This window comes from Meriones unguiculatus, chromosome 3, assembly GCF_030254825.1.
Source record: "Meriones unguiculatus strain TT.TT164.6M chromosome 3, Bangor_MerUng_6.1, whole genome shotgun sequence".
Lineage (NCBI taxonomy): Eukaryota > Metazoa > Chordata > Mammalia > Rodentia > Muridae > Meriones > Meriones unguiculatus.
Window position 1 is genome coordinate 138829126 of NC_083351.1, and position 26499 is coordinate 138855624.

General features: G+C 40.0%; 1 protein-coding gene across 4 annotated transcripts in view; it reads left to right on the forward strand.

Moving 5' to 3' along the window:
* The window catches only part of Znf438 (zinc finger protein 438), a 125545-nt gene that overhangs the window by 40376 nt on the left and 58670 nt on the right, over positions 1–26499 (forward strand). For 2 of the 4 annotated variants that reach the window (XM_060380642.1, XM_060380641.1), the window contains exon 4: positions 25826–26051. The exons of the other annotated variants lie outside the window; for them this stretch is intronic. The gene's annotated coding sequence lies outside the window, so the exon portion shown is untranslated. The remainder of the gene's footprint in view (positions 1–25825; positions 26052–26499) is intronic. 4 annotated transcript variants of the gene reach the window in all.

Consider the following 26499-nt stretch of genomic DNA (forward strand, 5'->3'; position numbering starts at 1 on the left):
AAGAAGGTTGAAATTAAGAGACATTTTTTACTATTAGGGTTCAAGTAATATAATTTTTGACCATGTAACTAATAAAGTACATTCATGTGATCCTTTCAGGTTTAAAAATTCGAATAGAATATGTGGCTTTAGGATGTTATAAATGCTGTAAGTTCTGTAACTGCTGCAGGAGTATTCAGCAGGTCCCTTTTAGGAGCCCTGTCCCAGCTTTATGAGATATAAGGCGAGACAGCTCTCACCCATGGAAAAGAGGCGCATTTCTTACTGTAATACGGTAAGCAGAAACAATAGAGAAGAGTAACGACAGACTGCCAGGATGTTTTCTTGGCAATTATTTTCTCAACGTTTTTTTAAAAATTGTGCTGAATTGGATTTTCTGAGAGTCCAAACCAACCAGTTGCTGTAATGTGGGTTCCCAGGTTCAGACGTTGTACAGGTTATTTTTGTAATTTTCTTTTGGCTCTGTCATATCAATGATTTTTTTTCATTGTGTTGATTTTTATTGATTAAATTATTTATTTACTTTTCATCCTAATTGCAATTCCCCTCCTTTCTCTCCTCCCTGGCCCTCCCTCTCACCTCCCCTTGTTCTCCATTCTCCCCTTCTTTCCTTTTCTTCAGAAAAGGAGAGGCCTTCCATCTATATCAAACAGCTTTGGCACATCAAATTGCAGTAAGATTAAGCACATCACATCTTCTGTTGAGGCTAGACAAGGCTGCCGAGTTAGAGGAAAGAGATTCAAAGGCAGGCAATGTAGTCAGAGGCTGTCACTGCTCTTGTTTTAGAAGTATCAATGTTTTAAGTTAGAATTCTAGCACTAAGTGTCTTCCTTGCTCATCTTACAAATGAAGGCGCTGAAGTCTGAAGAAGCCTTCCTTACCTGTGTTTCACAGCCAGTGCTGAGGGTCAGGAGAGAAGCAGGCCTCCTGGCTGTGGTTGATGATCTCTACAGGAAACTCTCCAGGGTTCTTTTCTCCAGCATTGTCTTGTATGCAGGGCCCTAATTCAGTGCATTAGAGCCAGTTGTCAAATTGCAAGTTTGTGTTTAATTTCTTGAAGCTGAGGGGCTTGTGGAATTAGAACCAGCCAAGACACAGTGCATAGATGGCAGGAAGCATGATGAAATATTCTTTATCAGACTCCACTTCTATCCTCTAAGGAACTCTTTTGTTTGCTCTTCTTTGGGACTCAGTTCTGCCTTCTAGACGGTTCTTCCTGCCCATCGTTTTCTAAGTCCATGCTTATGTGGACATTAGGGGATGTGTACTTTGTTGGGCTTGAGGTTTGCTTTCAGAGAAGCTTGACAGCACTTTTTCACAACGTCACCATGAATTAACTTGGCAAGCAGTATTTTATAGCATGTTCTGTGACTATACAGTACAGCTGCCTTTCTTTCTGCCTTCACTTCATCTCTGGCTATGTGAGCATTTGCCATTCCTTTATTTATATCAGCAACTCAAGAGATATTGTGGTTTCATTTTGGGGTTTTGATATCATTAACTGCTGTGATAAATAGCCTCCAAAATGCACAAGAGCTTAAATCCAATTCAGATTTACTGCATTCATTTACTGCTAGTAAAACTATATTAGAAGCATTCCTGGTTAATGGGTGACTTTCAGCAATGGTACTTTGAGCTTTCCAGAACGCAAGGGAAAACCTAGAAATACCTCCCCTGCTTCTGAAAAGCCCCTGCTTGGGCACTGACACCCAGTCACTTCACTGAAATACTTTTTGAGAGAACCATTCGTAAGGCTACATCTTGTGCTGAGGGGAGGGCTTGTAATGTGAAGTCTGGTTGGACAGCCACTTGCAGTGACAGCTTTTCACCATGCCAGGGGAGAATGGCATATCAGTAGTACCATGTTGTACTTCTTAAGTATTTGCTTCCTGTTGTGCTATATATTCTTCTGTGCTTTGTAAATTAATATTCAGAATTTAAAACTAAAACAAAATTATATTACTATCTGTATGGTAGAAGTAGTCAAACCAAAGGGCCCTTATTTGTCCATAATCTTGATAAATTGTGGGCATAAATAGATAAAGACAAAGTATGTCTGAAGTTAACATTTTTATTTATTTGTAACAAAGGGTCTACCCAGAAAAGCAAGTCATGGTGAAGGGAAGAGACTAAGAGAAAAGATGTAGAAATGAGAAGAAAATAAAATGTATTATGAGCATATGATAAAAATTGTCTATGATAAAATAAACAATTTTTAAAAACCTTTCAGAATTTCTCAAGTACATTCGTAGCATGAATTGGTGAAGTTGGCAGGGCTTTTGATAGAAAGCCAGTGGAAGAGCACCAGCTGATCTTCTACAGACCAGTAGGACTGGTGGTGCTCGGCACCCACAAAGCCACGCCCTTTGCCAAAACTATGAATCAAATTGTGTTCCTGAGACTTCACTCTGATAGCTTCAGTTTTTCTACAGCGCCCTTCCAGTCAGGATCTGCTTCATAGTCTAACATTTGGTCCAGTGTTCATCACTTAAGTCTGTTCTGTGCAATTCCTTTTCTTTCATTTGTTTTTGCTTGTTTTTCCCTTGTCTTTGGCAACTTGAGATTTTTGAAGAGTGGTGATCATGTGTTCTGTAGATTGTGGGCAACAATTGGGATTTGTCTGATGTCCTCTCTGGATTATCACAGTAGAGCAGAGGTAAATTATATCAACATTACTTATTATTCGTGGAGTTAAATATGGTCTCTTGGTTAACCTCTGCCAGGTTTCTCCACAGTGAAGGAATGGCAATAGATGCCTTTGTTGGGGAGTATGTGTCATCTCCCAGTAGATGTCAGTCTGAAGCTACAGATAGTACTGAACCCTTGATAACCATGTTTTTTATTTTTATGTACCTATGAAAGAGTTTAATTATAAATGAGGTACAGTAAAATATTTTTAAATTAATGGTAAAAATTTAAAATAACAAAAGTGATGTGAATGGTTCCTCCTTGTCTCAAACTATCATGTGATTTTGCCTTTGCATTATGGATTCCTTGCTCTGCACAGGTACCTGGCCTTGCTCTGTGCCAAGCACTGGGGTGGCTCCAGGGTTCATCTGTCCCTCCGTGCCTTGTGCCCTGTGCCCCTGTGCTTCTGGCCTATTCCCTGTGACTCCATCTCACAACCACCGTCTTTCCTGAGGAGCCTGCATGGGTCCCAGTTGAGTGCTTGCTTTGGCTCCTGCTCTGTTCATGTACAATCAGCCTCTTAACTGCCTCGAATGTGTCACAACTTCTGTGGCCTCCCTCAGTACTTTACACAGTTTTAATGCAGACCTGGCCTGGAGTCTAGAAACCACCCTTGACTTTCAGTAAGTGTTGTGCTGTCATTCCTTTGATGGGGTCCTTGCTTGCATCTTCATTAGGCTCAGTGCTTTCAGGACATCTCACCAGAATACATTTTGTTTGTCTTCTTCCCACACAGTTGGTGTCTTTTCCTTGCTGAGCACTCATGTACTGTATCTTACCTTCTACAGCTTGCAGTTCTTAGGTGCAGCTGCAAAGCTGGCATGATTTTCTTTTGAGCATCTGTCTTTGCCTTATTTGTCATTGTTCTTAGCATACAGTTGTTGTTTTTTTCTAAGTGAGGAACTTTTACTTTTTCACTCAAAAGCATTCTATAACTTTGAGATATTCAAATCCTAACATCACTGTATTCCTAAGTTTTGGGGGCCAGGGTTGTGGAAAACAGGGCTACTTGCATTTGGTGATCCTAAGCAGTGGATCTGATGAGAGGGGTGTGTCCAGCTAGCACGCAGGCAGGATTTGCGGCATACACTTTGTGGAGAAAGAATTCGTCATGAAGCATAGCACCAGAGAATACAATCGAAAACTTAAGGGCTGTGGAATTTTTGGGAAATACCATTTAATATTTTTATTTCATAGTCAACTTTGGGTAATTAAAACTATAGAAGCTAAAACCACAGATTGGGTGCAAGGAAGATGCTAAAAGGTGTAATTTTAAAGGATACAATTTACATAGCAATACAGTATAATTGACTTGAATAAGAAACAATTGGAGAAGTTACTACTTTCATTGAATGGCTTTAAATATAAATTAAATGTAGGGAAACCCTTGCGTAAATGGATTAGAAGGGGGATGAACATAGCTCAGTGGACAGAGTGCTTGCTTTGCATGCCCAAAGCCCTGGCATCAATCTCCATACTATGTAAAGCAAGCTAGGTTGCCCAGGCCTGTGATCCCAGTAGCTGGGAGGTGTAGGCAGAAGAATCGGGAGTTCAGGGTCATTCTCAGTTACACAGCAAATTCAAAATCAGCCTGGCTTACGTGTGACCTCAAAAAATAAAATTTAGAAAAGAAAGACTTACCATTGGAAAAAGTGTTTTGGTGCTCTTAAAATTAAATCTCCAGATTTGGGGCAATTTTGTTCTTTTTATTAACATCTTAGTTGAATAAAAAACTATTATATTTTTATTTTGATGACTTAATTTAATTTTGACATAATTTTGAACTTAGGAAAGAGAAATCCTCCAAAAATTACAAATGTACACCCATAGGGCTTTGTATCCTATGTCAAGGACCTGTTTTTCGTTTGTGTCATGACGTAATATAAAACCATAGTAATTGAAACCATTTATGGTGTAAGAATATACAAAATTACCAGCGGAAGAGATAGAGAATTGATAAATAGACCCATTTCTATGTGGAAACTTTATTTCTAACAGAGCAGTATATTGTAAACCAGTGTGAGGATAGATGGTTAGTTTTCAGTGCTGGGGGCACTACATTGTCCATATGAGAGAGGGTGAGGGGGGATTTTCAATACACAGCTAGTGAAACTGTTAAAATTATAATTTAATTTAGACACAATTAAATTTAACTAGAAAACAAGGAATTATAAATCTAGAAGCACAACTCAGGAATGACAGAGAATCAGAAACACAGCTGCCAAAGGAAATGAAAAAAGAACGGAAGGGGCACGGAGCAGAGGCAAGCTGAGAGGAGTGAGCTGAGCACAGACTGCAGAGTGACTCATGGCCTGTGGCCCGAGCATGGTGGGAGGTGCGCTGTGCTTTAAGCACTGCTCTTGTTGCTGCCCTGTGTGGAGAGAGGTAAAGCTGTCCATATCCCTTACTGACAGCTCGATTGCCTGCAGAAGGCCCTGGGCTAGAAGTCACTCACCTCACCAAGGTGTTCGTCACCCCAAGAGTCAGAAAGGCTTAGCTAGACTGATCAAATGACAGGTCAACGTACTATGTTCTGTATAAGAGGCATCCTATATTTAAAACCCAGTATAAGCATAAGAAGGCTGGTGAGGAATATTATTGATTTTAATATACATTTTCTAATCGTTTTTAGAGGAGTTTTAAAGTATGTATTACATAAATATATATATCTTATGTATATATATATATATATACATAAGATATATATATAATCAAACACTTGTACCTAAATGTAGATTACTAGGTTCATGGAAAATGTCTACTGCTTATTCTAACTAACAAGGTTAGCCTTCATTTTAAAATTTCTCTTACAAATCAGACATCTTTCAGTAAAAGTTAACTTGACTTTATAACTCACATGTGTTAATGTATGCCACCATGACAACCATCACGTGGCTGAATTCTAATTCTAATAGAAATAAACAGGGCACAGAGCCACACCATGCGTTGCCTAGATACAGCAAGGTCACGGCAGGCTTTCTTCCTCTGTGCTCAGGAAAGTCTCCTGTGTAGATGCTGTGTAACACTAACTAGTACAACTGTGAGAGGGATAAGCTATGTAAGTAAAGCGTCCTCACTTGCTGCTTTGTTTCATGATAGAATAAAATTCTGCGTGCCCAAATACTCTATTTCTCAACAGAATATGTATGAGGCTGGTGACGCCCAGGGCCTGCTGCAGTGCCCCATGAAAGGTAGATTTGTACAATTCCTTTTTATATCACCTTAGAAGTTTCTGCATCTCAAGAAGTAAATAGAATAGATCCGTTGCATATGAAACTAATGACACAACGAAACCCCCAAACTGATGAGTTAAGCCAACCTTTAGATATCAACTTTTTTCAGATAAAAAGATAGAGTGAATCTAAATATTGAAAGAACCTGGTGACGTTGCTGTACCTCGGCAGGAAAGGAAATTACTCAGTGGAAATAGGCAGGTACTCTGAGACATCAGAAAATGAGACCAGTGTGTTGGCCACAGATTTCATTTAATGCACAGAAATGATGCATAATTATAAGATTTTAAAGAAAAGTTCACTATGCCCATCCAAGCAGTTTCTCAAGTGTAAATCAGCTAGTTGTCTTGAATTTAAAGAAATTCATAAGCCCTTATTGAGCCAATACTATAAAACACTTTTCTAAACAGATTTCAGCATAAAGATTTGATGTAGCCAGGAGCCCTGGTCTCAGTGATGACAGCTTTTTATCATTTGCATGGAGCACTGGTGGATGACAGTGGCTTCTTTGATGAATGCTTCTCAGGATAGAACTGTTCTGTTTTTGGGGCCTTGGTCATTCTCACAAAGAAGGAAGGTCACTGCTGCTTAGCAGTCACACTATTGATGGTGAGGGCCTAAGCAAGTAGCTTGAGGAACAAACCTGTAGGTGCAGTAGTTCGTACACAGGCTGTATCTCAGCATGATGGTTTCCATACCAATTCTGAGGAAATTGACAGGGGCTTGAGTAAAGGCTTTGCTTGAGACCATAAAGGTTGTTGTCATCATTTTGCTCAAGAAACACTAACTTTGTATTTTTCTGTATAGAACAAAATAACTTTGTTAAAGATCTTATTATGTACTTGAGATTGAAAAATCCTGAACACCTTTGGGTTTGTAAGAAGAGTAGAGTATAGCACACCCTCTACCTGTTTGCTGTGTGTCTGTGTTTCGCTCTAATGCCTTAGATGAAATGTCTTCATAAAACGTAGAAACAACTGACCAAAGAATTATACGTGAGCAAGCCCATCTCTTATCGGTGTGGGAGAAATAGGAACTTGAAATTTTTGAATTATTTGTTCTTTAAGGTGGAAATGTGGAAGCAGGAGAGAAATAACCCAACTTAGCCAGTGGCAGAAATAGTCTGAGCTCAGTCAGCACCTGACTCGGCTGAGGCACAGAAAATCAATGTGTTTCTTATGACATATGTGAGGACAGAAGAGCTGGTTGTTATGCGCCTTTTTTAATTACATAGAGTTTTTGTTTATTTTATGTGCATGGATGTTTTGCTTGCACGTATGTCTGTGTAGCCCATGTTTGACTGACATCCATGGAGGCCAGAAGAGGTCATTATATACCTGGGACTGGGACTGGAGTTACAGACAGTTACAGTTGTCACGTGGGTGCAGGGACTTAAACCCAGGTCCTATAGAAGAACAACTGGTCCTCCTAAGTGCTGAGCCGTCTCTCTGGCTCTAATGCTCATTTCTTTAAGAAGTGGCATAATATGTATAAGTTGGACCTTAGACTGAGTACATTATAAAGAATTGCCTTAATCTCTTGACAGGAAAAAGGTGATCAAAATCACAAAGCATAGAAAAGATGGCTCAGCACTTGAGTGCTTGCTGCTCCTGCAAAAGACCTAGATTTGGTTGCTCTTCCCCATATCAGGCAACTCAGAGGCATCTGTAACTCCTGTCCACTTTTCTGACCTCTATGGGTACCTTTGCATATGTACACACACATACACACACTCATCTTTAAAAAGATCTTTTGAAAAGGGATATTGACATGAACAGGAAAATGATGCTTAATGATGGAGGGAAGCAGGTATAGTAATGGCTTCCATTGTAGAAGTTCCTTGTAAAGGAGATGAAGGAAGAGGACAGTAGACAAAGGAAAAGGACAGTAGCAGAAACATTCTTGATGAAACAGAAGGGCTTCAGGAAGAGAACAGATCTGATCAAGGTCAAAATAAAGCCTGCAGAGAAGACATTGCAGCACAGAAGCCGGAAGTGAAGCCAGCAAAAGGCAAACAAAGGCTAGGAGACAAGGGGAGCTAAGCAAGATCGTTTGAGGCCACAGTAGGCTGCACACAGTAGGACCTGTCTTGACAAGTTAAACAGAGGGAAAATAGGGCAGAGGAGAGGGAGAAAAGGGGTAAGGAGAAAAGGGATGAGCAAAGGGAAGGGGAAAGAAGGGACTAGCAGCTTTGAGTAGAAGATGGGAAATCAGGAAAGCCAAATCAGAAAGCGCTGACTCTGGATACTGGCCAAAAGCAGAGCTTTGTGATTGCCTTTTGGTCAACACTGACTGCTTCCCACTTTGATTTTCTCTTTGAAATACCCTGATCATTACTGAGCAGAAATTTAACTGCAAGACTTGGCTTCAGAGCAGCAGGCAGTTGAGTCCCTTGCCTCAGGGATGGGTGACACTGCAGCTTCTCAATGACCCTGTCTGACCAGTGTCTGTTCTATAGTGTACAATGAAAGTGAGAGCAGCTTACCCAAGCCAGCTGATTACATTAACAGCATGGGCTTGTTAGGTATTATCTGTTCATTTCTTTTTACTGCCAAGTTTAGAGTCTGCGTCCCAATTTTGAAATGTGCTATTAAAGTGCTTATGAGTTTGATGCATTAGACATTTCCAGAGAGATGATGATACAGCAGTCCTGAGAGACATACTTTTGAACTAAGTGAAGAGACCTTTTCCTAAAGGAACGGAAGACTCAGTTTCATGACATTTTCTTCCAAAATGAATCCATTAATTCTTCCTAATTTCTATTATCTTCACAGTTGTTTTTTTGTTTTGTGTTTTGTAAAGTACCAAATCAATTCTAAAAGTTATGTGGAAGTGTGAAAGAACAAGAGTACCCTAAATTCTTGAGAACACATACGTACGTGTAGATAAACATATGCAAAACTTTTTTTAATTCAAAGAAGTACACCAGTATTTACTTTTTATCCATAATCCAGCATCCGTCTGTGTGCTGAGGAGTAAGTCCACCCTTGCAGATGTCTAGCAGGATGGCCATATGGGAGTAGAAACAAGTGTAGTCACCAAGCCTCATTGTTCCATTTATCACAGGAAGTAGCCGACCTCTGCAATACTTGAAGAAAAGCTGTTGTACTTCCATGTACCCTCATGAGACTGGCCACAGGCATTATGCCAATTTAATCCCAAGTATTAAAGTGGGGATTCTAAATGACATGTAATAGTATGATTTATTATCTGTCTTGAGCTTTATAGGGCACAAAACAAGATCCTATCCTTACATACTGCTTTTTATTTTTAGAGTCAGAGTGATGATAAAAATCTAAGCTTAAGAACTGTCACATGATTTATGATATTTCATTTATTTTTCAAAGGATTGGAATGTCACCAGTGAGCCCATTAGAATTGTAGGCTTAAGGCACCATAATTTTTAAAAAGACCAGCTGCATAAACAAGTGTGCAAACTTTGTAATTTAATTCTCCATTTTTTTTAACACCTCCAAGTGCCAAAGAAGGCAGTTTTTCTTAGGTCATAAGTAGTTGTCTGAATCATTATGATCTCAGACTTGAAGCTCATGTCAAGACCTCCTCTCTAGAACACTAATACTTCTTTATTGTATTGAGTACAACCTCAACATATTGTGTCTACCCTGTGTCCTCTCCTCATGAGCTGATACCAGTATGGGTGGAAGGTGGGGAAACTGGAGACGACCTCTCAAGAGGTTCAAGTCTATAGCCAGGCCTGAGGACTAAAATACTTCTGAGAATGTGCTTCTGTTATTTTTGTTTCTGGTTTTGTGATTAAATGAACAACGTAAAGGAGAAGGGTTTATTTTAGCTCACAATTCCAGCTTCCAATCTATTATTGTAAGGAAGTTAGCTGGTCTCATCTGCAGTCAAGAGCAGAGAGAGGAGTGTGTGTGTGTTTACAAGTGAGCAGCTTATTCTCTTCTTCTTTAGCCCAGAACCCACCCTGTGAAATGGTACCATCTGTATTCCTAGTGCATCTTCCTACCCACCTCAGCTCAGTTAACGTAGCAAGATAGTCCTCCACAGGCATGGCTATAAGCCAACCTGATCTAGACAAGCCGCCTTGAGACTCTCACCCCAAGCTATTCTAAACTGTGTCAGAATGACAGTTAAAATGCTGTCATAGTGCTGAAATGCATTAAGCTTCAAAGTTTAAAGGATTTATCTGTCAGTTTGTCTGCCATTTATTTATTTTTTAATTTTGAAGTGGTACTGTGAAACCCAGGGCCTCATAATGCTAAATAAGTTTTTAGCCTCACCCCTAAAGCTGTTTTTCACTCATAGATTTAGATTTGAGGTTATTGTAAGTGTACATGAACTTCCAGTAAGTAATATACATGACATAAACCCTCCTTAGTTTGCCCTCAGTGGTAATCTCTAAAACAGTGTTCTGTTCAGGACGTTGTCTCCTGTGCCAATGAGTTCTAGGCTCTTCCCAACTTTTTCTTCTAATTTAGTGTGTCTGGTTTTATGTTGAGGTCTTTGATCCATTTGGACTTTAGTTTTGTGTAGGGTGATAAATATGGATCTATTTTCTTTTTTTTTTTTTTTTTTTTTTTGCATGTAGACATTGAGTTGGACCAGCACAATTTGTTGAAGATGCTTTCCTTTTTCCACTGAATGGTTTTGGCTTTTTTGTAAAAAATCAAGTTATTCATAAGTGTGTGGGTTTATTTCTGGGTCTTCTCTTCAGTCTGTTGAACCACCATTCTGTTTCTATCCCAATACCATGCAGATTTTATTACTATTGCTTTTTAGAACAGCTTGAGATCAGGGATGGAGATACCTCCAGAAGATCTGTTTTTGTACTGTATCGTTTTGGAAATTCTGGGTTTTTTGTCTCTCCATATGAAGTTGAGAATTTTTCTTTGAAGGTCAGTAAAGAATTGTGTGTGTGTGTGTGTGTGTGTGTGTGTGTGTGTGTGTGTTTTATGGGAATTGCATTGAGTCTGTAGATTGCTTTTGGTAGAATGGCCATTTTCATTATGTTAAGCCTACAGATCTATGAGCATGGGAGATCTTTCCATCTTCTGATATCTTCGCAATTTCTTTCTTCAGAGACTTGAAGTTTTTTCAAACAGGTCTTTCACTTGCTTGGTTAGAGTCAACACCAAGGTACTTACCTTTATTAGTGGCTATTGTGAAGGGTGTTGTTTCCCTAATTTCTTTCTCAGCCCTTTTGTCTTTGGTATACAGGAGGGCTTCTGATTTTTTTGAGTTAATTTTGTATCCAGCCACTTTGCTGAAGGTGTTTATTAGCTGAAGAAGTTCTCTGGTTGAATTTTTGGGGTCGCTCATGTATACTATCATATCATCTGCGAATAGTGATACTTTGACTTCTTCCATTCCGATTTGTATCCCCTTGGTCTCCTTTAGTTGTCTTATTGCTCTAGCAAGGACTTTAAGTACTAAACTGAAGAATATGGAGAGAGTGGAAAGGCTTGCCTTGTCCCTGATTTCAGTGGGATTGATTTTAGTTTCTCTCCATTGAGTTTGATATTCGTTACAGGTTTGCTGTATATTGCCTTTACTATGTTTAGGTATGTGCCTTATATCCCTGATCTCTCCACGACTTTAAATATGAATGGGTGTTAGATTTTGTCAAATGCTTTTTCAGCATCTAAGGAGATGATCATGTGGTTTTTCTCCTTCAGTTTGTTTATGTGGTAGATTACATTGATGGATTTCCGTATATTGAACCACCCTTGCATTCCTGGGATGAAGTCTACTTGGTCATGGTGGATGATATCTTTTATGTGTTCTTGGATTCTGTTTGCCAGTATTTGTAAAATGTCACTTTTAAGTACCAAAGGCATTACCTTGTTGAATCTGACTTGTTAATTACGAGTACAGAGTAGGACTCTGGCTAAGATGCTCAATCCCCATTCAGAAAGGCAAAAAGGATGGACATTGGAGGAAGGAGAAAACAGGGGACAGGACAGGAGCCTACCATAGAGGGCCTTTGAAAGGCTCTTCCCTGCAGGTTATCAAGGCAGATGCTGAGATTCATAGCCAAACTTTGGGCAGAGTACAGGGGATCTTATGAAAGAAGTAGGAGATAGTAAGACCTGCAGAGGACAGGAGCTCCACAAGGAGAGCAACAGATCCAAAAAGTCTGGACACAGGGGTCTTTTCTGAAACTGATACTCCAGCCAAGGACCATTCATGGAGATGGCCTGGAACCTCTGCACAGACGTAGCCTATGGCAGTTCAGTATCCAAGTGGCCTCCATAGTAATGGGGACAGACACTATCGCTGACATGAACTGATTGGCCTGCTCTTTGATCACCTCCCCCTGAGGGGGGAGCAGCCTTACCAGGCCACAGAAGAAGACAATGCAGCCACTCCTGGTGAGACCTGATAGCCTAGGATCAGAGGGAAGGGGAGGAGGAACTCCCTTATCAGTGGACTGGGGGATGGACATGGGTAAGGAAGAAGGAGGGTGGGATTGGGAGGGGAGAAGGGAGAGAAGTACAGGGGGGATACAAAGTGAATAAACTGTAATTTTTTTAATTAAAAGAAAGTTAGAGGCAGGGAGGAGATGAGGGAGGGAGGAATTGGGAGGAAATGAAGGAGGGGGCTATAACTGGGATACAAAGTAAATAAACTGTAATTAATATTAAAATATAAAAATTTATTTTAAAAAAGCAACCTGTAGGATGGGAGCACCAGGTAGCTTCCCTCTGATTTCCAGAAATTTGTTATTTGCATTTCCCATGTGTGTGGCCTCTGGTCACTCAGCTAGCTTCATACAACTCAGCGTTCCCTGTGTGACTATTATACCCATAGGCCTGTGCTTGCCGCCTCACCTGGATTATTAAGTATTTGCTTTAAGTTCTTTCTAAGGGAAATATTCTCCCCTCTCTCCTCCTAAATTCCCTTTCCTTTTCTCTGCCTCCCTAGGGAGGGGGATTTAATCAGGAGCCTGAAGCTGTGTAAGAATTGACTAGTAAGTGACCAGTGTGAACACAGGAAGGGGTGAGGGAAGATGCAGTGATAAGGAGGGTAAGGTAAGCCACAGAACTGGATGAGTCCAGTTTGTTACTTTACTGTTTAGAGTGAGAGAGAAACTGCAGTGTTTAAAAAGCTCCCTGATGGCAGACAGTAAACCGAGAGATAGCTTTTGAATCCAAGGATCCTGCCTACAAGGCCCAGACTGGGCCACAGACAGACAGGAGCCTACAGGCTTAGAGGAAGGAGGTGTCTGAACTGGAGCTTAATAATACCAAGTGCCTGGCTTTTAAGCTGTCAGTGTGGTAACTAAATAGGTATCTGGGTAGGATTCCCTAGGAAGAGGTATACAACGAGGTCTGATGATTACTTGGAGGAACCTCAACATTCTTCCCCGTATATACTGAGAAACAAGTGGTACTGGAAAGGCTGAGAGCAGTAGGCATTTGGTGCTAAGAGGTCAGTAAGATCAAGACCGAGCAGGCCCTGCAGATGGTGTTGGCAGAAGCCATCTTGGAGAATGGGGGCAGGATGTCGGTCAAGACAGGGACTGAACAGGAGAAAGAATGAATAAGAGCACTTAGGCAGTGTTGCACAAAAGTTTATAGGGAGCATTTAAACAGGCCTGTGGGCTCTAGCTGCAGGGAGGTGTAAGGCCAGTGATATTGCTGCTGTTGCTACAGAAGAGACTTGGGCTCATTTAAAGCAAGTACAAGAGGGTCTGCTTAAGGCAGAGACTTAGCAAGAGGAATGCTGCTTCTGCCTGAGCTCAAGGCCCGGTCTCAAGAAGGAGGAAGGGCAGTCCCTGTTGTGTCTGGGCTAAGGGCCTTCATTGGCTGTGGGTAATGCTGGGAAGGCACTTACTCCCTTTGAGCAATTCGTGTTTCTCTGGAAAGAAAAGGAGAAATGGCTCAGATGGGGAAGTGTGTAGTACGGGAGATCTGAGGAGTGAGGAGGAGAATGTCCAGGCTCGTCGCTTAGAAGCCTGATTGATGTCCAGAACAAGCAGAGCAGTGGACTTCACACTGTGCCATAGGCCTCCGTTTTGCCAGGTAAGCATCTCAAGCTTAGGGAACAGAGACGTTGAGGCCAGACATGTTGCTCATGGTGGTGCGCATGTTCCAGAGGCACAAGTGGCACCCTCGCAGTGTACACATATTACCATTTCAGGGCATGCACACAGAAAGGAGTAAAACAGTGTTCTGTGGAAAACTGGAAATACATTTTTAAAAGCTGTATGTGCATGTGACAGTGGGCATGGCAATGCCGTGTGTGGCAGTTTAAATGACAGTGGTCTCCATGGGCTCATTTGTTTAAGTCATGGGCCCGGAATTACTATAGCTGTTTGGGAAGGATGCTGAGTTGTAGTCTGGTTGGAAGAGGTATGGCACTGGAGGCTGGCTTTGAGGTTTCAAAATATTCATGCCACTTTGAGATATCCGCTGTCACTGTCTCTATCTCTCCTTCCTTTCCTTCTTCTCTCCCTTCCTCCCTTTCTGCTTTCTCTGTGTGTTTTGAGATGTGAGTTCGTAGCTTCTGTTTCAGCTTATGAGGCTGCTGCCACACTGTCCGACAATGGACTCTTATCCCTCAGGAACCTTAAGCCACATACGAGTCCTTTCTTCAGTACATTGCCTCGGCCATGGTGTCTTATCAGAACAATAGAAAAGTAGCTAAGAGAGAAGCTGGCACAGGAATGAGGTATTGCTGTGACGTTCTTAACCATGTGCAATTGTTTGTTTGTGGGGCTATTTTTTTAAGAATGTAAAAGGCTTTGGACTTGAAAAGTAATTGAACACTGTGAGCAGAACTTAATGCACCATCCTAGCAAGCTTGGAAGATAGCTGAGAACAAGACCAGGAAGGCCCAGGTCAAGAGATTTCAGAAAGGAACAATTTCAACAACTGAGTAGAGATCATTCTTATAGGAGTCTGGAAAGAATGTGGCTGCTTCTGTTCTCATACTAAGAACTTGTCTGAGGCTGAATTTAAAGCTAATGGACTAATTTCTTTGGAGGAAATTTCAAGGCAGTCTTATATTGTTCTCTTTCATGGTTATTAATGATTACTGTTATACAGGTCTACAGTATAAAAGAGCAAGTGGGGCAAAACAAAACACAAAATGTACAGTATGAAGAGAAAAGAAACACTAGGAAATTCACGCTTGGAGCCAAGGCTTGTGCCAGAGGAGATAAAGAAATTAAGGCAAGGCGTAGGGTTGCAAATACTTTCACCTACTGAGCCTTCTCACTGCCCTGTTATCATATTCTGAAACAGATACTTGCAATGCTTTGTTTTAACGTTCCTTTGGTCTTAGAGTCTTCTTGGTACCTAGAGAGAAGGTGCAGTGTGTTAGAGTGTTTGCTGCACTTGCATAGTCTCTGGTTCGGGGCCCGGTGTCTGCACTGGGTAACTCTCGGTGGCCTGCCTCTCTAGGAGATCTTCTAGCTTCTAGCATGTACACACTCCTAGGTACGCACACACACGTATACACAACGTTTGGATTTTTTAAAAAACTTTTGTGTGTCCCTCAAGTGTGTTTGTTTTAGAAGCTTTGTTTTAAACAGCAGAGCTCCTTCAACAACTTTTACAAGACCAGAGCTTTCCATTGCTAAACATGCTTCTGTGTGCATGCTACTCACTAGATAAATGGTGTGGAAAGTGCAAGATACTTCTGGCCCATTCCATTTCGTCACAGTTTTATTTTTTTACTAAAACATAATTTAATGATGAACTTTTCTTTAACTTGCCAAGAGAATTACTTTATGTTGGCCAATTAAATGTTTTATTTAAGATAACGGAGAGTACCTGTCATAATTGAAATGTTGTGAGTATACATGTGTATTTGTGTTGCTTTCTTGACACAGTCTTGATGTATAGCCAAGACTAGCCTGGAGCCTGCAGCAGATCTCCCCGCCTCTACTTGGGGAGTGCTGGGATACAGGCAGGTGATGACAAGGTGATTACACCTGGCTAATTGTGTATGTGCATGTGTGTGGTGTAGTTCTCCATGTGCTGTGTCAGTGGAGGATGGAAGTCAACCATCTATCTTGTTTTCTAATTTTTTATCACATTTATTGACTGATTAATGTAGGTGCAAATTATCGCATGCAAGCACATGCGTGTTCTACAGTGTAAATGTGGAGATAAGAGAAACCGTTCAAGAATTGGCTTTCTCCTTCTACCATGTGTGTTCTAAGGGCTAAATTTGAGTTATTGGATTGGGCAACTGGTATCTTTGCCCACTAAGCCCTCTTGTAAACCCAAATAGAATTTCTTTTTTTCTGTTTTCCTTTTCCCTTTTCTTCCCTCTCCCTTTCTCCTCTCTCCTTGGCCCCTCTCTTTTTGAGGGGTCGTCGGGGAGACAGTATCCATGACTGCCCTGAAACTTGCTGTATAAACCAGGCTAGCCCTGAACTTGGAGAGATCCACTTGCCTCTGCCTCCCAAGTGCTGGAACTAAAGCTGTGTGCCACCATATCCAGGTTAGCTTGATTTTTGAGTCTTTCTCATTGGGACCTGGGGCAAGCCCCATGAATCTGCCATGTCCACATCCCTCAAGCCCTGCTACTAAAAGCCTCTGCCACCACAGCCAGCTTTTTATGTCATGTTGGGGATTGGACTCAGGTTCCTGTGAGTGTGTAGCAGGCTCCTCTTTGACTGCCAGCTCATGTTTGTTTTAATTTATGAAACTTTTATTAAATTATATTATACTATGATATCCCAAATCACTTTTTGTAGTGATTCTCTTGAATATTTTCTGATCTAAAATATATCATTTTAGTTTTGATTTTTGAAAGAAAACATGTTTATTATAATAGCTTAAAATTTAATTATTAACTCAAAATTGACTTAGAGTAAAGAAAATGCCTTAGAAACAACAGAATTACTACATAAAAGACAAAAAGATGAAAACATTTTGTTTTTGCTAGTTTAATGAATAACACTGTAGGGGAAAGGATGATATATTTCTGGAAGATGTATCCTTTGCCAACATAAAAAGAAAGATTGTGTAAACCTGTAGTTCTCAAAGGGGAGTGGGGTTTCAGTTCTTAAGATCAAGCCCCTTTCTGCTCTTTGTAAGATGTTGTCTTCATCCACCATGCAGCCCCGTTTCTTGCTCTGCCTGAGATTTGACAGTGTTATCCTTCTACTCTGTCTTCGTCCAGCTGTGGCTTCAGGAACATATCATTGGCTGTTCACTCAAGGACTACCAGCCCTTCAGCATTTGTCAGAGTGTGGTACCCTGTCTCCTAAGTACCAGCCAGCTCTGCTTCCTCCATTACTCCTCACAGGTTCCATTTTTCTTTCAGCAGATCTTGCTTCCTCCAATCCTTGACCTGTTTAGATATACTCTTCCACTGTTCTTGGGTCTGTCTTCTATCCTCACTTCTGCAATGGTCACTGTGGGAAGACATGCTGTTGTTCTTCACGCAGTGTCACAAACATGGATGGAGCAGCGCAAACCTTGACCTTCTTTCCTGAGGACTGTATGGTGGAAGGGAGTGCACTGCAGGCCTCAGGAACTAACTGATAATTTACCAAAGACCTGTATGTTGGTGATGACGAGAGTTAAACATTTCATTGAATCTCTGTACACACCCTTCTGGTTTGGAGATTGCAATATGCTCCTCAAAATTGGAAGAAAGTGTAGCATTTGAGTGTAAAAGCGTGTTTTAGACTCAGGGCCATTCTTCTTGGTGGCGGCATGTGTGCATAAGCCACAGCTGCTTCTAAAACCCCTTTGCCACACTTACCTCCTTATGACTTAGACCGTGCAGTTGGCGCTGTTAACTTCCTTTCATTAAATCTGTGACAGATTTGACAGCAGTTCACCATGAGGTATTTAAAAGCAAAATATCTTCACTGCTTTCAACACGGGACACATGGCAAAACAGCAGTTCAATACCAACATTTATTTTTGTCTTGTTTATATACATGTATGTATGTGTGAATGTATGCCACATGTGTGTGCCCATGAAGACCAGAAGATGCCGATATATTTCCCAAAACTGCAGTGGCAGGTGCTTGTAAACTATCTTGCATGTCCTGATAACTAAACTTGGGTCCTCTGAAGAAGAGCAAGCACTGTTAACCACTGAGCCTTCTTTCCAGCTTCAGGGGTGCATGTGTGCATGCCTGTCTCTGTGTGTGTGTGTGTGTGTGTGTGTGTGTGTGTGTGTGTGTGTGTGTGTGAAATAAGAAAATGTTATATTTGCAAAATGATAGGATCTCCCTGTTACTAACTAAGAGAGCCATGCTTTGGTAAGCAGCAGCTGGCGATCATGTATTGACTGCAAGATAGTCTAGAAACAAAACATGGACATTTCTTTGAACTCTAACTTCATGTAGTTTAGTGGTTAGTCTTCAAGTTACAGCTATGTACATGTTGTTAGAGAAACCATATACTTTTTAAAAATAGTGATAATCTTTTCTATTATAGGGTTTGAAATTAATCATAGCAGATAAGACAAGTTAATTTATTTCCTAGTTTGTACCCCTTAGACTTATTAAAAATAAATGTGTTAAAAAAGTAACTCCAAACCAGATTTTGTTATATGTACATCTTACCATTGGGGATGGTATAAGTATTTATTCTTAATACACCAGAATAAGTTGGGCTCCCTTCCCAGACCCAACACTAAACTAGTAAGAGCTAACAGTCACCTGTAGAACACTTAAAAAGAACATTCTTTTGAAGCATGTGTGGATCATCTTCAGGACAAACTATTAGTTCATACAACAAGTGTAAAAAGGGAGCTCAGTGTCACAGTACACAATCTGACCCCTGTGCAATATAACTAGCAGTAAGTAACAGAAAGAAATCTGGAAATCAAACAAATATGTAAAAAATAACTCCCAAACAATTGGTGGGTCAAAAGAGAAATGACAAGATAAATTAGAAACTATCATAAGGTTAATTAACTTAGACATGATATAACAGAGCTTACAGGATACAATTAGGAAAAGGCAATTTTCATAGAGAAGGCTGTTAGCAATGATGGGCAGAGATGAGACGCATAGCTTCACTCTTGTTGCCACACACCTGAGGAGTTCCCTAAACTTTAGGGGCCTGACTCAGACCAAAGTGGGATTTGTGGCTTCAACCAGATAAACATTTGAAGACTAGCCTGTAGAAAGCAGAGCTGGGAGTTAATAATGATGCTTCAATATAGATCAAAGAACAAGTGTTAGGAGCAATGAGGCTTGGGAAGGAAGATGCTCCAGAGCATGGTTGTGGGCTTCTCAAAGACCTGCCTGTCACCATCCTGGCAGCTCATACCTGCCAACCTAATGGGTTTTGAGGTACTATCTTCAGAGGTTGCTAAGGAATATAAATGAGATCATGGGGTGGTTGCTAAGGAGAACCTGACAGGCGCAATCAGTATGATCACAGGTGTACAGGAGGGTAGGGGATCTTCATTGCAAACATACTGAGTAAGTCTCCCTGAGGTTCTCAGAAAATGTCTAGGGAAAGGAGAGAGACCTACCCAAGGGAGTGTGTATTTAGGACTGAAGACTTGTTTACTGTTATTTTAAAATAAAGTATCTGTATATGAAAGGAATAGTATGTCTATGTTGTCAGCTTTAATTGAAAATCCTAATTACGCTTTCTTTTTAGCTGGTGAGAAGCTTTAATCAGACTCCCAAGTAAGAGGCTTCTTCTCTTTCTTATATCCATCATTTTTCCTGTTTCTCTATTCTTCAAAATGTATAGCTAGCTACAAGTGCTGTATGCGTGTTTATGTACATACATGTACATGTATGTGCATATAGACATGCCACTGAGCGTGTGTGGATGTCAGAAGACAACTTCGGGTGTTGATTTTCACCTTCTCTCTTGTTTGAAATAGGGTGTGTCTGTTCACCTCTGGATGTTTCAGCTTCACTGGCTCACAAGCTTCTGGGCCTTTGATTATTTCTCCTTCTATGTCACTGTTCACCACTAGCATTACAGACACACACACTACTTCATCTGACTTTTACTTGAGTTCTGGGGAAGCAAGTGTAAGCTGTCTCCTTAAGGTCCCTAAATGTATGTTTTTAAAATAATGACAGGAAATTAAAATTACCCTCCACTGTAACAACTTAAGAAAGAATACCACCTATACAACAATGAGAAGAAAATAATAATGATATAATTAAAATACAAATGAGGTGTATGCTGGTGTATACTTTTAATCCCAGCACTAAAAAGCCAGAGGCAGGCAGATCTCTGTTCATGGCCAACCTGATCTACAGAACAAATTCCAACTCGACCAAAGCTACATAAGGAGACTTTGTCTTTAATAATAATAATAATAATAATGCTACATAATGAGACATCTTAAATAACAACATAAATAAAGTAGATAATGAAAATTACTGAGCAAAATCAATGAATGGAAAAGTTGATTCTTTAAAAAACAATTCACAAAAATTAATTAACCTTATAAACCTTTAAACCTTTGTTTATTAATAAACCTTTGTCTAAGGTTTATTAATAAACAAAAATTAATAAACCAACAGAGATGAAAATGAACAATCCAAATACTAAAGTCAATAGTGAAAGCAGAATATCACTGCTTTTGTTATAGAGTTGAAAAGGCTTATAAAGGAATAGTAAGAACAAATATATTCTGATGGTTACTTAGATAAAATAATTCCTAAAAGACAATATATGCCAAAACTGACTCAAGAAGAAATAGAAAATGAACCTTTAATACATAAAACAGTTGATTCTCCCTATAGAATGCTCACTCTCCTCTTTCCTCCCCTTTTTCTCTCTCAGGCTCAGATGGCTGCACTGATGTGTTTTATCAAAAATTTAAAGAATAATGGACTGTAATTAATGATTTCTCAAATTCATGGAAGAAAAGGACATGTTTCCCAGATTATTCTGTGTGGCTCAGTATCACTTTAACAATAAAACCATACAGGAAAACTAGACAAATATCCTTATGGATGTAGAAGCAAAAATATTCAACAAAATACTAGGATACTAGATGAAGTACCTAGAAGAATTGTAAATCAGTACCAAGTGGGTTAAACTCAGGAATGCAAAATTGACTCAGAAGTTGACTTAAAGAACCCAGGGAACATAATATATTAATATGTTTTTAAGCTATATATCATCTTAATAGACACAGCGAATGCATTTAATAACAATTAAGTTCCTCCTGTGAAAAGAAGAAGAAAGAGTAGAAGAAAATGTCTTACTCTGATGAAGAGTGTTGCTGAAAACCTGTCAGCTAGTATAATCTGTACTGGGAGACTATCAAAATTATATCTGTACTGGGAGACTATCCCATCAAAATTAGGAAAAGGACAAGTTTTTGTTCTGCATCTACCTCTATTCAGTGTTGTTCTGAAGGTTCTAACCAGGACAAGTAGACAAGGAAAGAAGTCTCAATTTGTGTTGTCCCAAGATTTTGTTTATAAAATCTCAGAAGAAACTCATTAAGAAAAAAAAAAAAAGGTTATACTAAAAAGTAAAATTATCAAAGCTGAAGGGTATAAAATCAGTATAAATACCAGTTGCATTGTCATGCACTAGCCTTGAGTAATCTCAAAATAACATTAGCAAAGCAACATTCACAGTAGCGTCAAAAACAGAATTAACAAAAGCAGCTCAAGAATTGTAACACCAGATGCTAAAGGAATTTGAGAGTTAACGACTTAAATTAGGAAAGAATTGCAGGTTCTTAAGGCAGGAAACTTAGCACTGTTAGCCTGACAGTCCTGCACATATTAACTACATATCTAGCGCAAGCTCTGTGCAGCCAGAGCTTCCTCATACTACATGTGCTGGCAAGCTGAGCTTTTCAATTGGAATGGAAATCCAAGGAACTTATCATCACCAAAATTGTCTTAGGGGAAAAATATTAGGTCATCCTTCTTAGTGTGGTGACTTAAATTACAGGCTATAATAAAGAAGGCAGCGTGGTCCTGCAACAAGGATAAGCAGATACATAGAGCAGAGGGAAGAGTACAAATGAGCCCTGACATTTCTGCTGTACTGTTCTTCATTAAGGATGCCCAGACAAATCAATAGAGATAGGTAGCTTTTCAGCCAGTGGTCCTAGAACAAAAAAGCAAAACAAAAGCCACTCCTGTAATGTATATAGAAATTGCCAAAAAACACGAAAATAAGAGGTAAACAATATGAAAAACTCTCAGAGAAAACTGGGGATTGACATCTTTATAATTTTGAGTTATGCAAAATAATTTATCAGATTGACACTGAAAGCACAAGCAACAAACTAAAAGTATTAGGTTGGGTTTCACCAAGATTAAAAAGTTTTAGAGCTAGAATAATAAAAACGAATATGGAAATCTTACAAATCTTATGTCTCTAAGAGGCCTATATCCAGAATTGCTGAAGGGCTTTTACAACTCAACAATAAAAAGAAAATAACCTAATTAAATATATGTACATATGTTATGTTTTGTTTTGATTTAGATTCACAATTTGCCAGTGAGCACATGAAAAGACACTCAGTGTCACTAGTCAGTTAACAATAGCCACCGTGAGGTACTGTGTGAGAAAGGGCTGGACAGAGACAGGTGTTTGTGGGAATGTGCAGCGCCTACAACCTTCACTGCTAGTAAGGATTCTATGAGAGGCGTCAACAGAAAATCTGGGCAGTTCCTCAGAAGGATGAGCATGAAGCACCCTGTGCCTAGCCAGGTGCCGTGTGGAATACACCCATTCTGATTGTCAAACAGTTTCAAGGAGGATTTGTGATGTGTAGAGGGGTACCCTAAAACCCAGCCTGTAGCTTCATGGAGTACAGCCATGCTGGATGTAGATGGAACACTTTAAAAAGACTCTTGGTCCAGTTACTGACCAAGCTCCTCTTGGGCTTTCTGTTATGTTAGACATGGACCACAAAGGCATGTGAGCCATTCTCCTAAAGCTTTCCTGTTGGTGGCCCGAGGCAGTATTGAAGTAAAATCACAGTAATGTGAGAGAAAGATAGAGTTCCCTGGCTGTTTGAAAAGGGATGTCTGAACCAGTCTGGGTCTGGGCAGCTGTGAGGGGATGATTTTACCTTGAGACCGGTTTATGGTTTGAGTCTTAGTGCTGCCTAAGGGCTCTTGTATTGAGCTTTGCTGGCCAGTCTGTAGCACTCTTGAGTGTTGGAAGAACCGTTTAGAGGTAGAGCCTAGTGGACAGAAGTTGTCACTGTGCGGACATTCTCTTGAATGGAATATTGTGCCCCCAACCCTTCTTGTCTGTCTCTCCTGTCACTCCCTAGCCACCATTAGGAGAGCAGCCTTCTCTGCCATTCCTCTTGTCACAAATGTACTCCCTCCCACAGCCCCCAAAATGACCTAAACGTCATCTGAAACCTTAGAGACTGAGTAAAGAAGTCCTCTGTTAAGATGATTGTCTTGGGCATGTTGTCTTTATAGGGAGTGTGTGTGTGTGTGTGTGTGTGTGTGTTTTACATAAATAAGTTATGGATATCTAAACTGTATTGAGAGGAAGCTGTGCTCATACTCCGGGGATGCAGCACTGAGGCAAGTAGTGTAGGGTGATGTGAGTCAAGAGTAGACGATGAAACTGCACAAGAGGCTGGTAAGAGCAGCCAGGTTTCTAGGCAGGGGATGGTGCAGCCCGTGCCATCGTCGGCAACGGAGAAGAGGAATCTTGGGAATCAAAAAGGCTCGTAGGAGTTAGAACCAACAGTCTGATGAGCTTCGGGGCAGGGAAGCTGAGAAGGAGAGTGTAAGCCACAGCTCTGAGATGTGGGGTTTTGAAAGTGAAAGTCATAAAATTTCCCTTGGAACACTTACTGTTTCGAGCTACCTCAGGAAACATGGCTGCTTGCTTTATGCTGCAAATACCATTTTCTTAGTATGCTACTTGCACATATTATAGAATTGTGTACTTTACTGATATCAAGTATTTTTGGGATAGTACAAATTTAAGATTATTTGGCCAGATTAATTTTTCTCTGAGTCGTGTCCTGGTAAGAACCTTAGTGCCTTGTGTCTTGGCCCAGTGCTGTGGGGATCATCTGTCATGTCAGTTTCCTCATGTTTCTGTAGGTAATGGAAACAGACTCCGAGCTGGTTGTCAGTACTAGCTACTTTCCAGAGACAGCTTTTTGGAATAAGTTCACTTTAGCCAATTCTTATTTCCGTGGCCAACCACAGTCCTCAAATATCAAATTCTTCAGTGTTTTTATTCTGAAGTTATTTGGAAGTTACAGTCTTTCATTATAACTTCTAAAAGCCACCTTAGCAATTTAACACTATGCCGAAATAAATTTTAAGTATGTAGTAAAATAATTTTAACAACCCCATTTTTTTTTTCAAATGCCCACTAAAGAGTCCATCATTTCGCACATTGTTGGATGTGGAACAGCAGTCCTCAGAGCCAAGAGCAGTAGGAAGGAGAACATTGAGCAGGTGTGCACAGGCCAGGGTCACTGCACTGTGGCTGTTGGACAGCGCCACTGCCAGCCTTCCAGCAAGGGAGAGCACACAGCACAGCCAGAGAGAAATTTAAGTAAGAAAGCTCAGAGACCACTTAGAGACAGCAGCAGTGACTTCATTCTGCCACCCTTTTCCTGAGACACTGTCACCAACGTTTTCTGCAGTGCATAACACACAGGAAGGAATAGGAGCTTGGTGCCCAGTCTTTGGATGAGAATACTGAAGTCCACTCTATCTGAACCCTTGGCTGCTCAGTTTCCAAGTGAGTTCCCTAGTAAGGGGAACAGGGACTGTCTCCGACATGAACTCAGTGTCTGGCTCTTTGATCACCTCCCCCTGGGTGGGTACAGCCTTGCCAGGCCACAGAGGAAGATGATGCAGCCAACTTTGTTGAGACCTGATAGGCTAGGGTCAGATAGAAGGGAAGGAGGTCCTCCCCATCAGGGGACTAGGGAAAGGGCATAGGGGGAAAAGGAGGAGGGTGGGACTGGGAAGAGATGAAGAAGGGGGCTACAGTAGAGATACAAAGTGAATAAATTGTAATAAATAAATATATAAATAAAATTTAAATTTAAAACAGTCTATTCTAGCCAGGGCAGTGGTGCCTGGTCTATGGAGCTACACAGAAAAACATGCCTTTAAAATAATAATAATAATAAATAGAAATTTAAAAATTAAAAGTATCTTTTCAAGTATATTTCTGTGTATGAGTATATGTGCATGAATGTATGTACCATGGGAAACCAAAGACATTAGATCCCCGAGAGCTAGAGTTAGAGTTACATAGGCAGTTGTGAGCTGCCAAATGAAAATGCTAGAAATTGAACTTGGGTCCTCTGTAAGAGCAGACAGTGCTCTTAAACACTGAGCCAGCTCTCTAGTCCCAGAAACCTTTGTCTTTTGATGTGATTTAGAAAAAGTATAACTTTTTCCTTGCTGAAGATTATCTTAAAGCTACAATACAAGTTCATGAATAGCTTAATTCAGTTGTGCAAATACTGACAGTGCCCCAAACCTTACATTTTCATCAGTGAATGTTAAAATGTGGCTTCTTCTCATTAGTTATCAAGAGCGAAAGCTGATGTTGGAGTATATGGGTGTGTATATCTGTACCTGTGTCTGTTAAAGAAGCTAAGTTTTTTTATACTGAAGATGGGTTTTGAAGCAATCTATTATTTTTTTCCAGAATAATTTGCTTTTAGACCACAGTAGTATAGTAACATACTATTATAGTAGTAGTATAATCCTATTTCAAGAGTTGTTATTTTGTTAAAGGCTTTGCCTTTATGAGTCACAGTTTAGTTTTAGGAAGCCAGTGCTGGAGGCTTTGGGCATTATGCTTAAAGAACATACACTTTAATTTTTGTCACAGCAGTCAGTCATTTGGGCAAATAATCGTTGTTTCTGTCCTTATCCTTTGTTTAACTATGTGGACTTTTATTTCTTTCGTTGATTATGTAACCTTTATAAATGGAAATATTTTGTCCTAGAATATCTGTAAAATCTTGAATCTCCTTTTGTTTAGGTTTATATTCTTTAGAGTCAGTTTATCAAATGTATTTGAAAGATGATTCACCAAGGCCCTTGGAGTAATGCAATCAAGATAGAAGCGAGCCCTGCCTTTATAGAGTTTTGAGTCTGTTGGAGAAGACAGATATTCAGTTACATCAATGTAAGGATGATCTGCATCAGGAAAAGAGAACCAAATTGTACGAGGGCAACATAGCATCTCAGGACTTCAGCTCATCTGGGTAAGTCAGAATGCTTGTCTCTTTTGACGTTTAATACTGACATTTTTATTAATCTGTTAGTAAACTGAAATTATTTTCAGTGTGGAAAAAGAAAGACAAAAGTTGATGAACTTACATGTAATGTTGTTTTAATAAAACAATCTACTAAATTTTGTGTTAGATGGCTAATGGATAGATTTTACATAGTTGATTTTTCTAGAAGAGTATTGAGTATAATGTCACTGTAAAATTAGAATGAGGAAAGCACAAAGAATTTTTTAAATACTTTCAGTTTGTCTTACTTGAAAATCAAAATAAGTATTTGCCTAGGAACAGAAAACTATCTTAAAGTAGATTCTAGCTAACAGCCATCCTTGCTCTTAAAGTAGTTACTGACTGCCTTTAGTGTAAAGCAGATGGTTGTTGAGTGTAGGGAGAGTGTTCTTGCGTGAACCTGGACAGTGTAGCC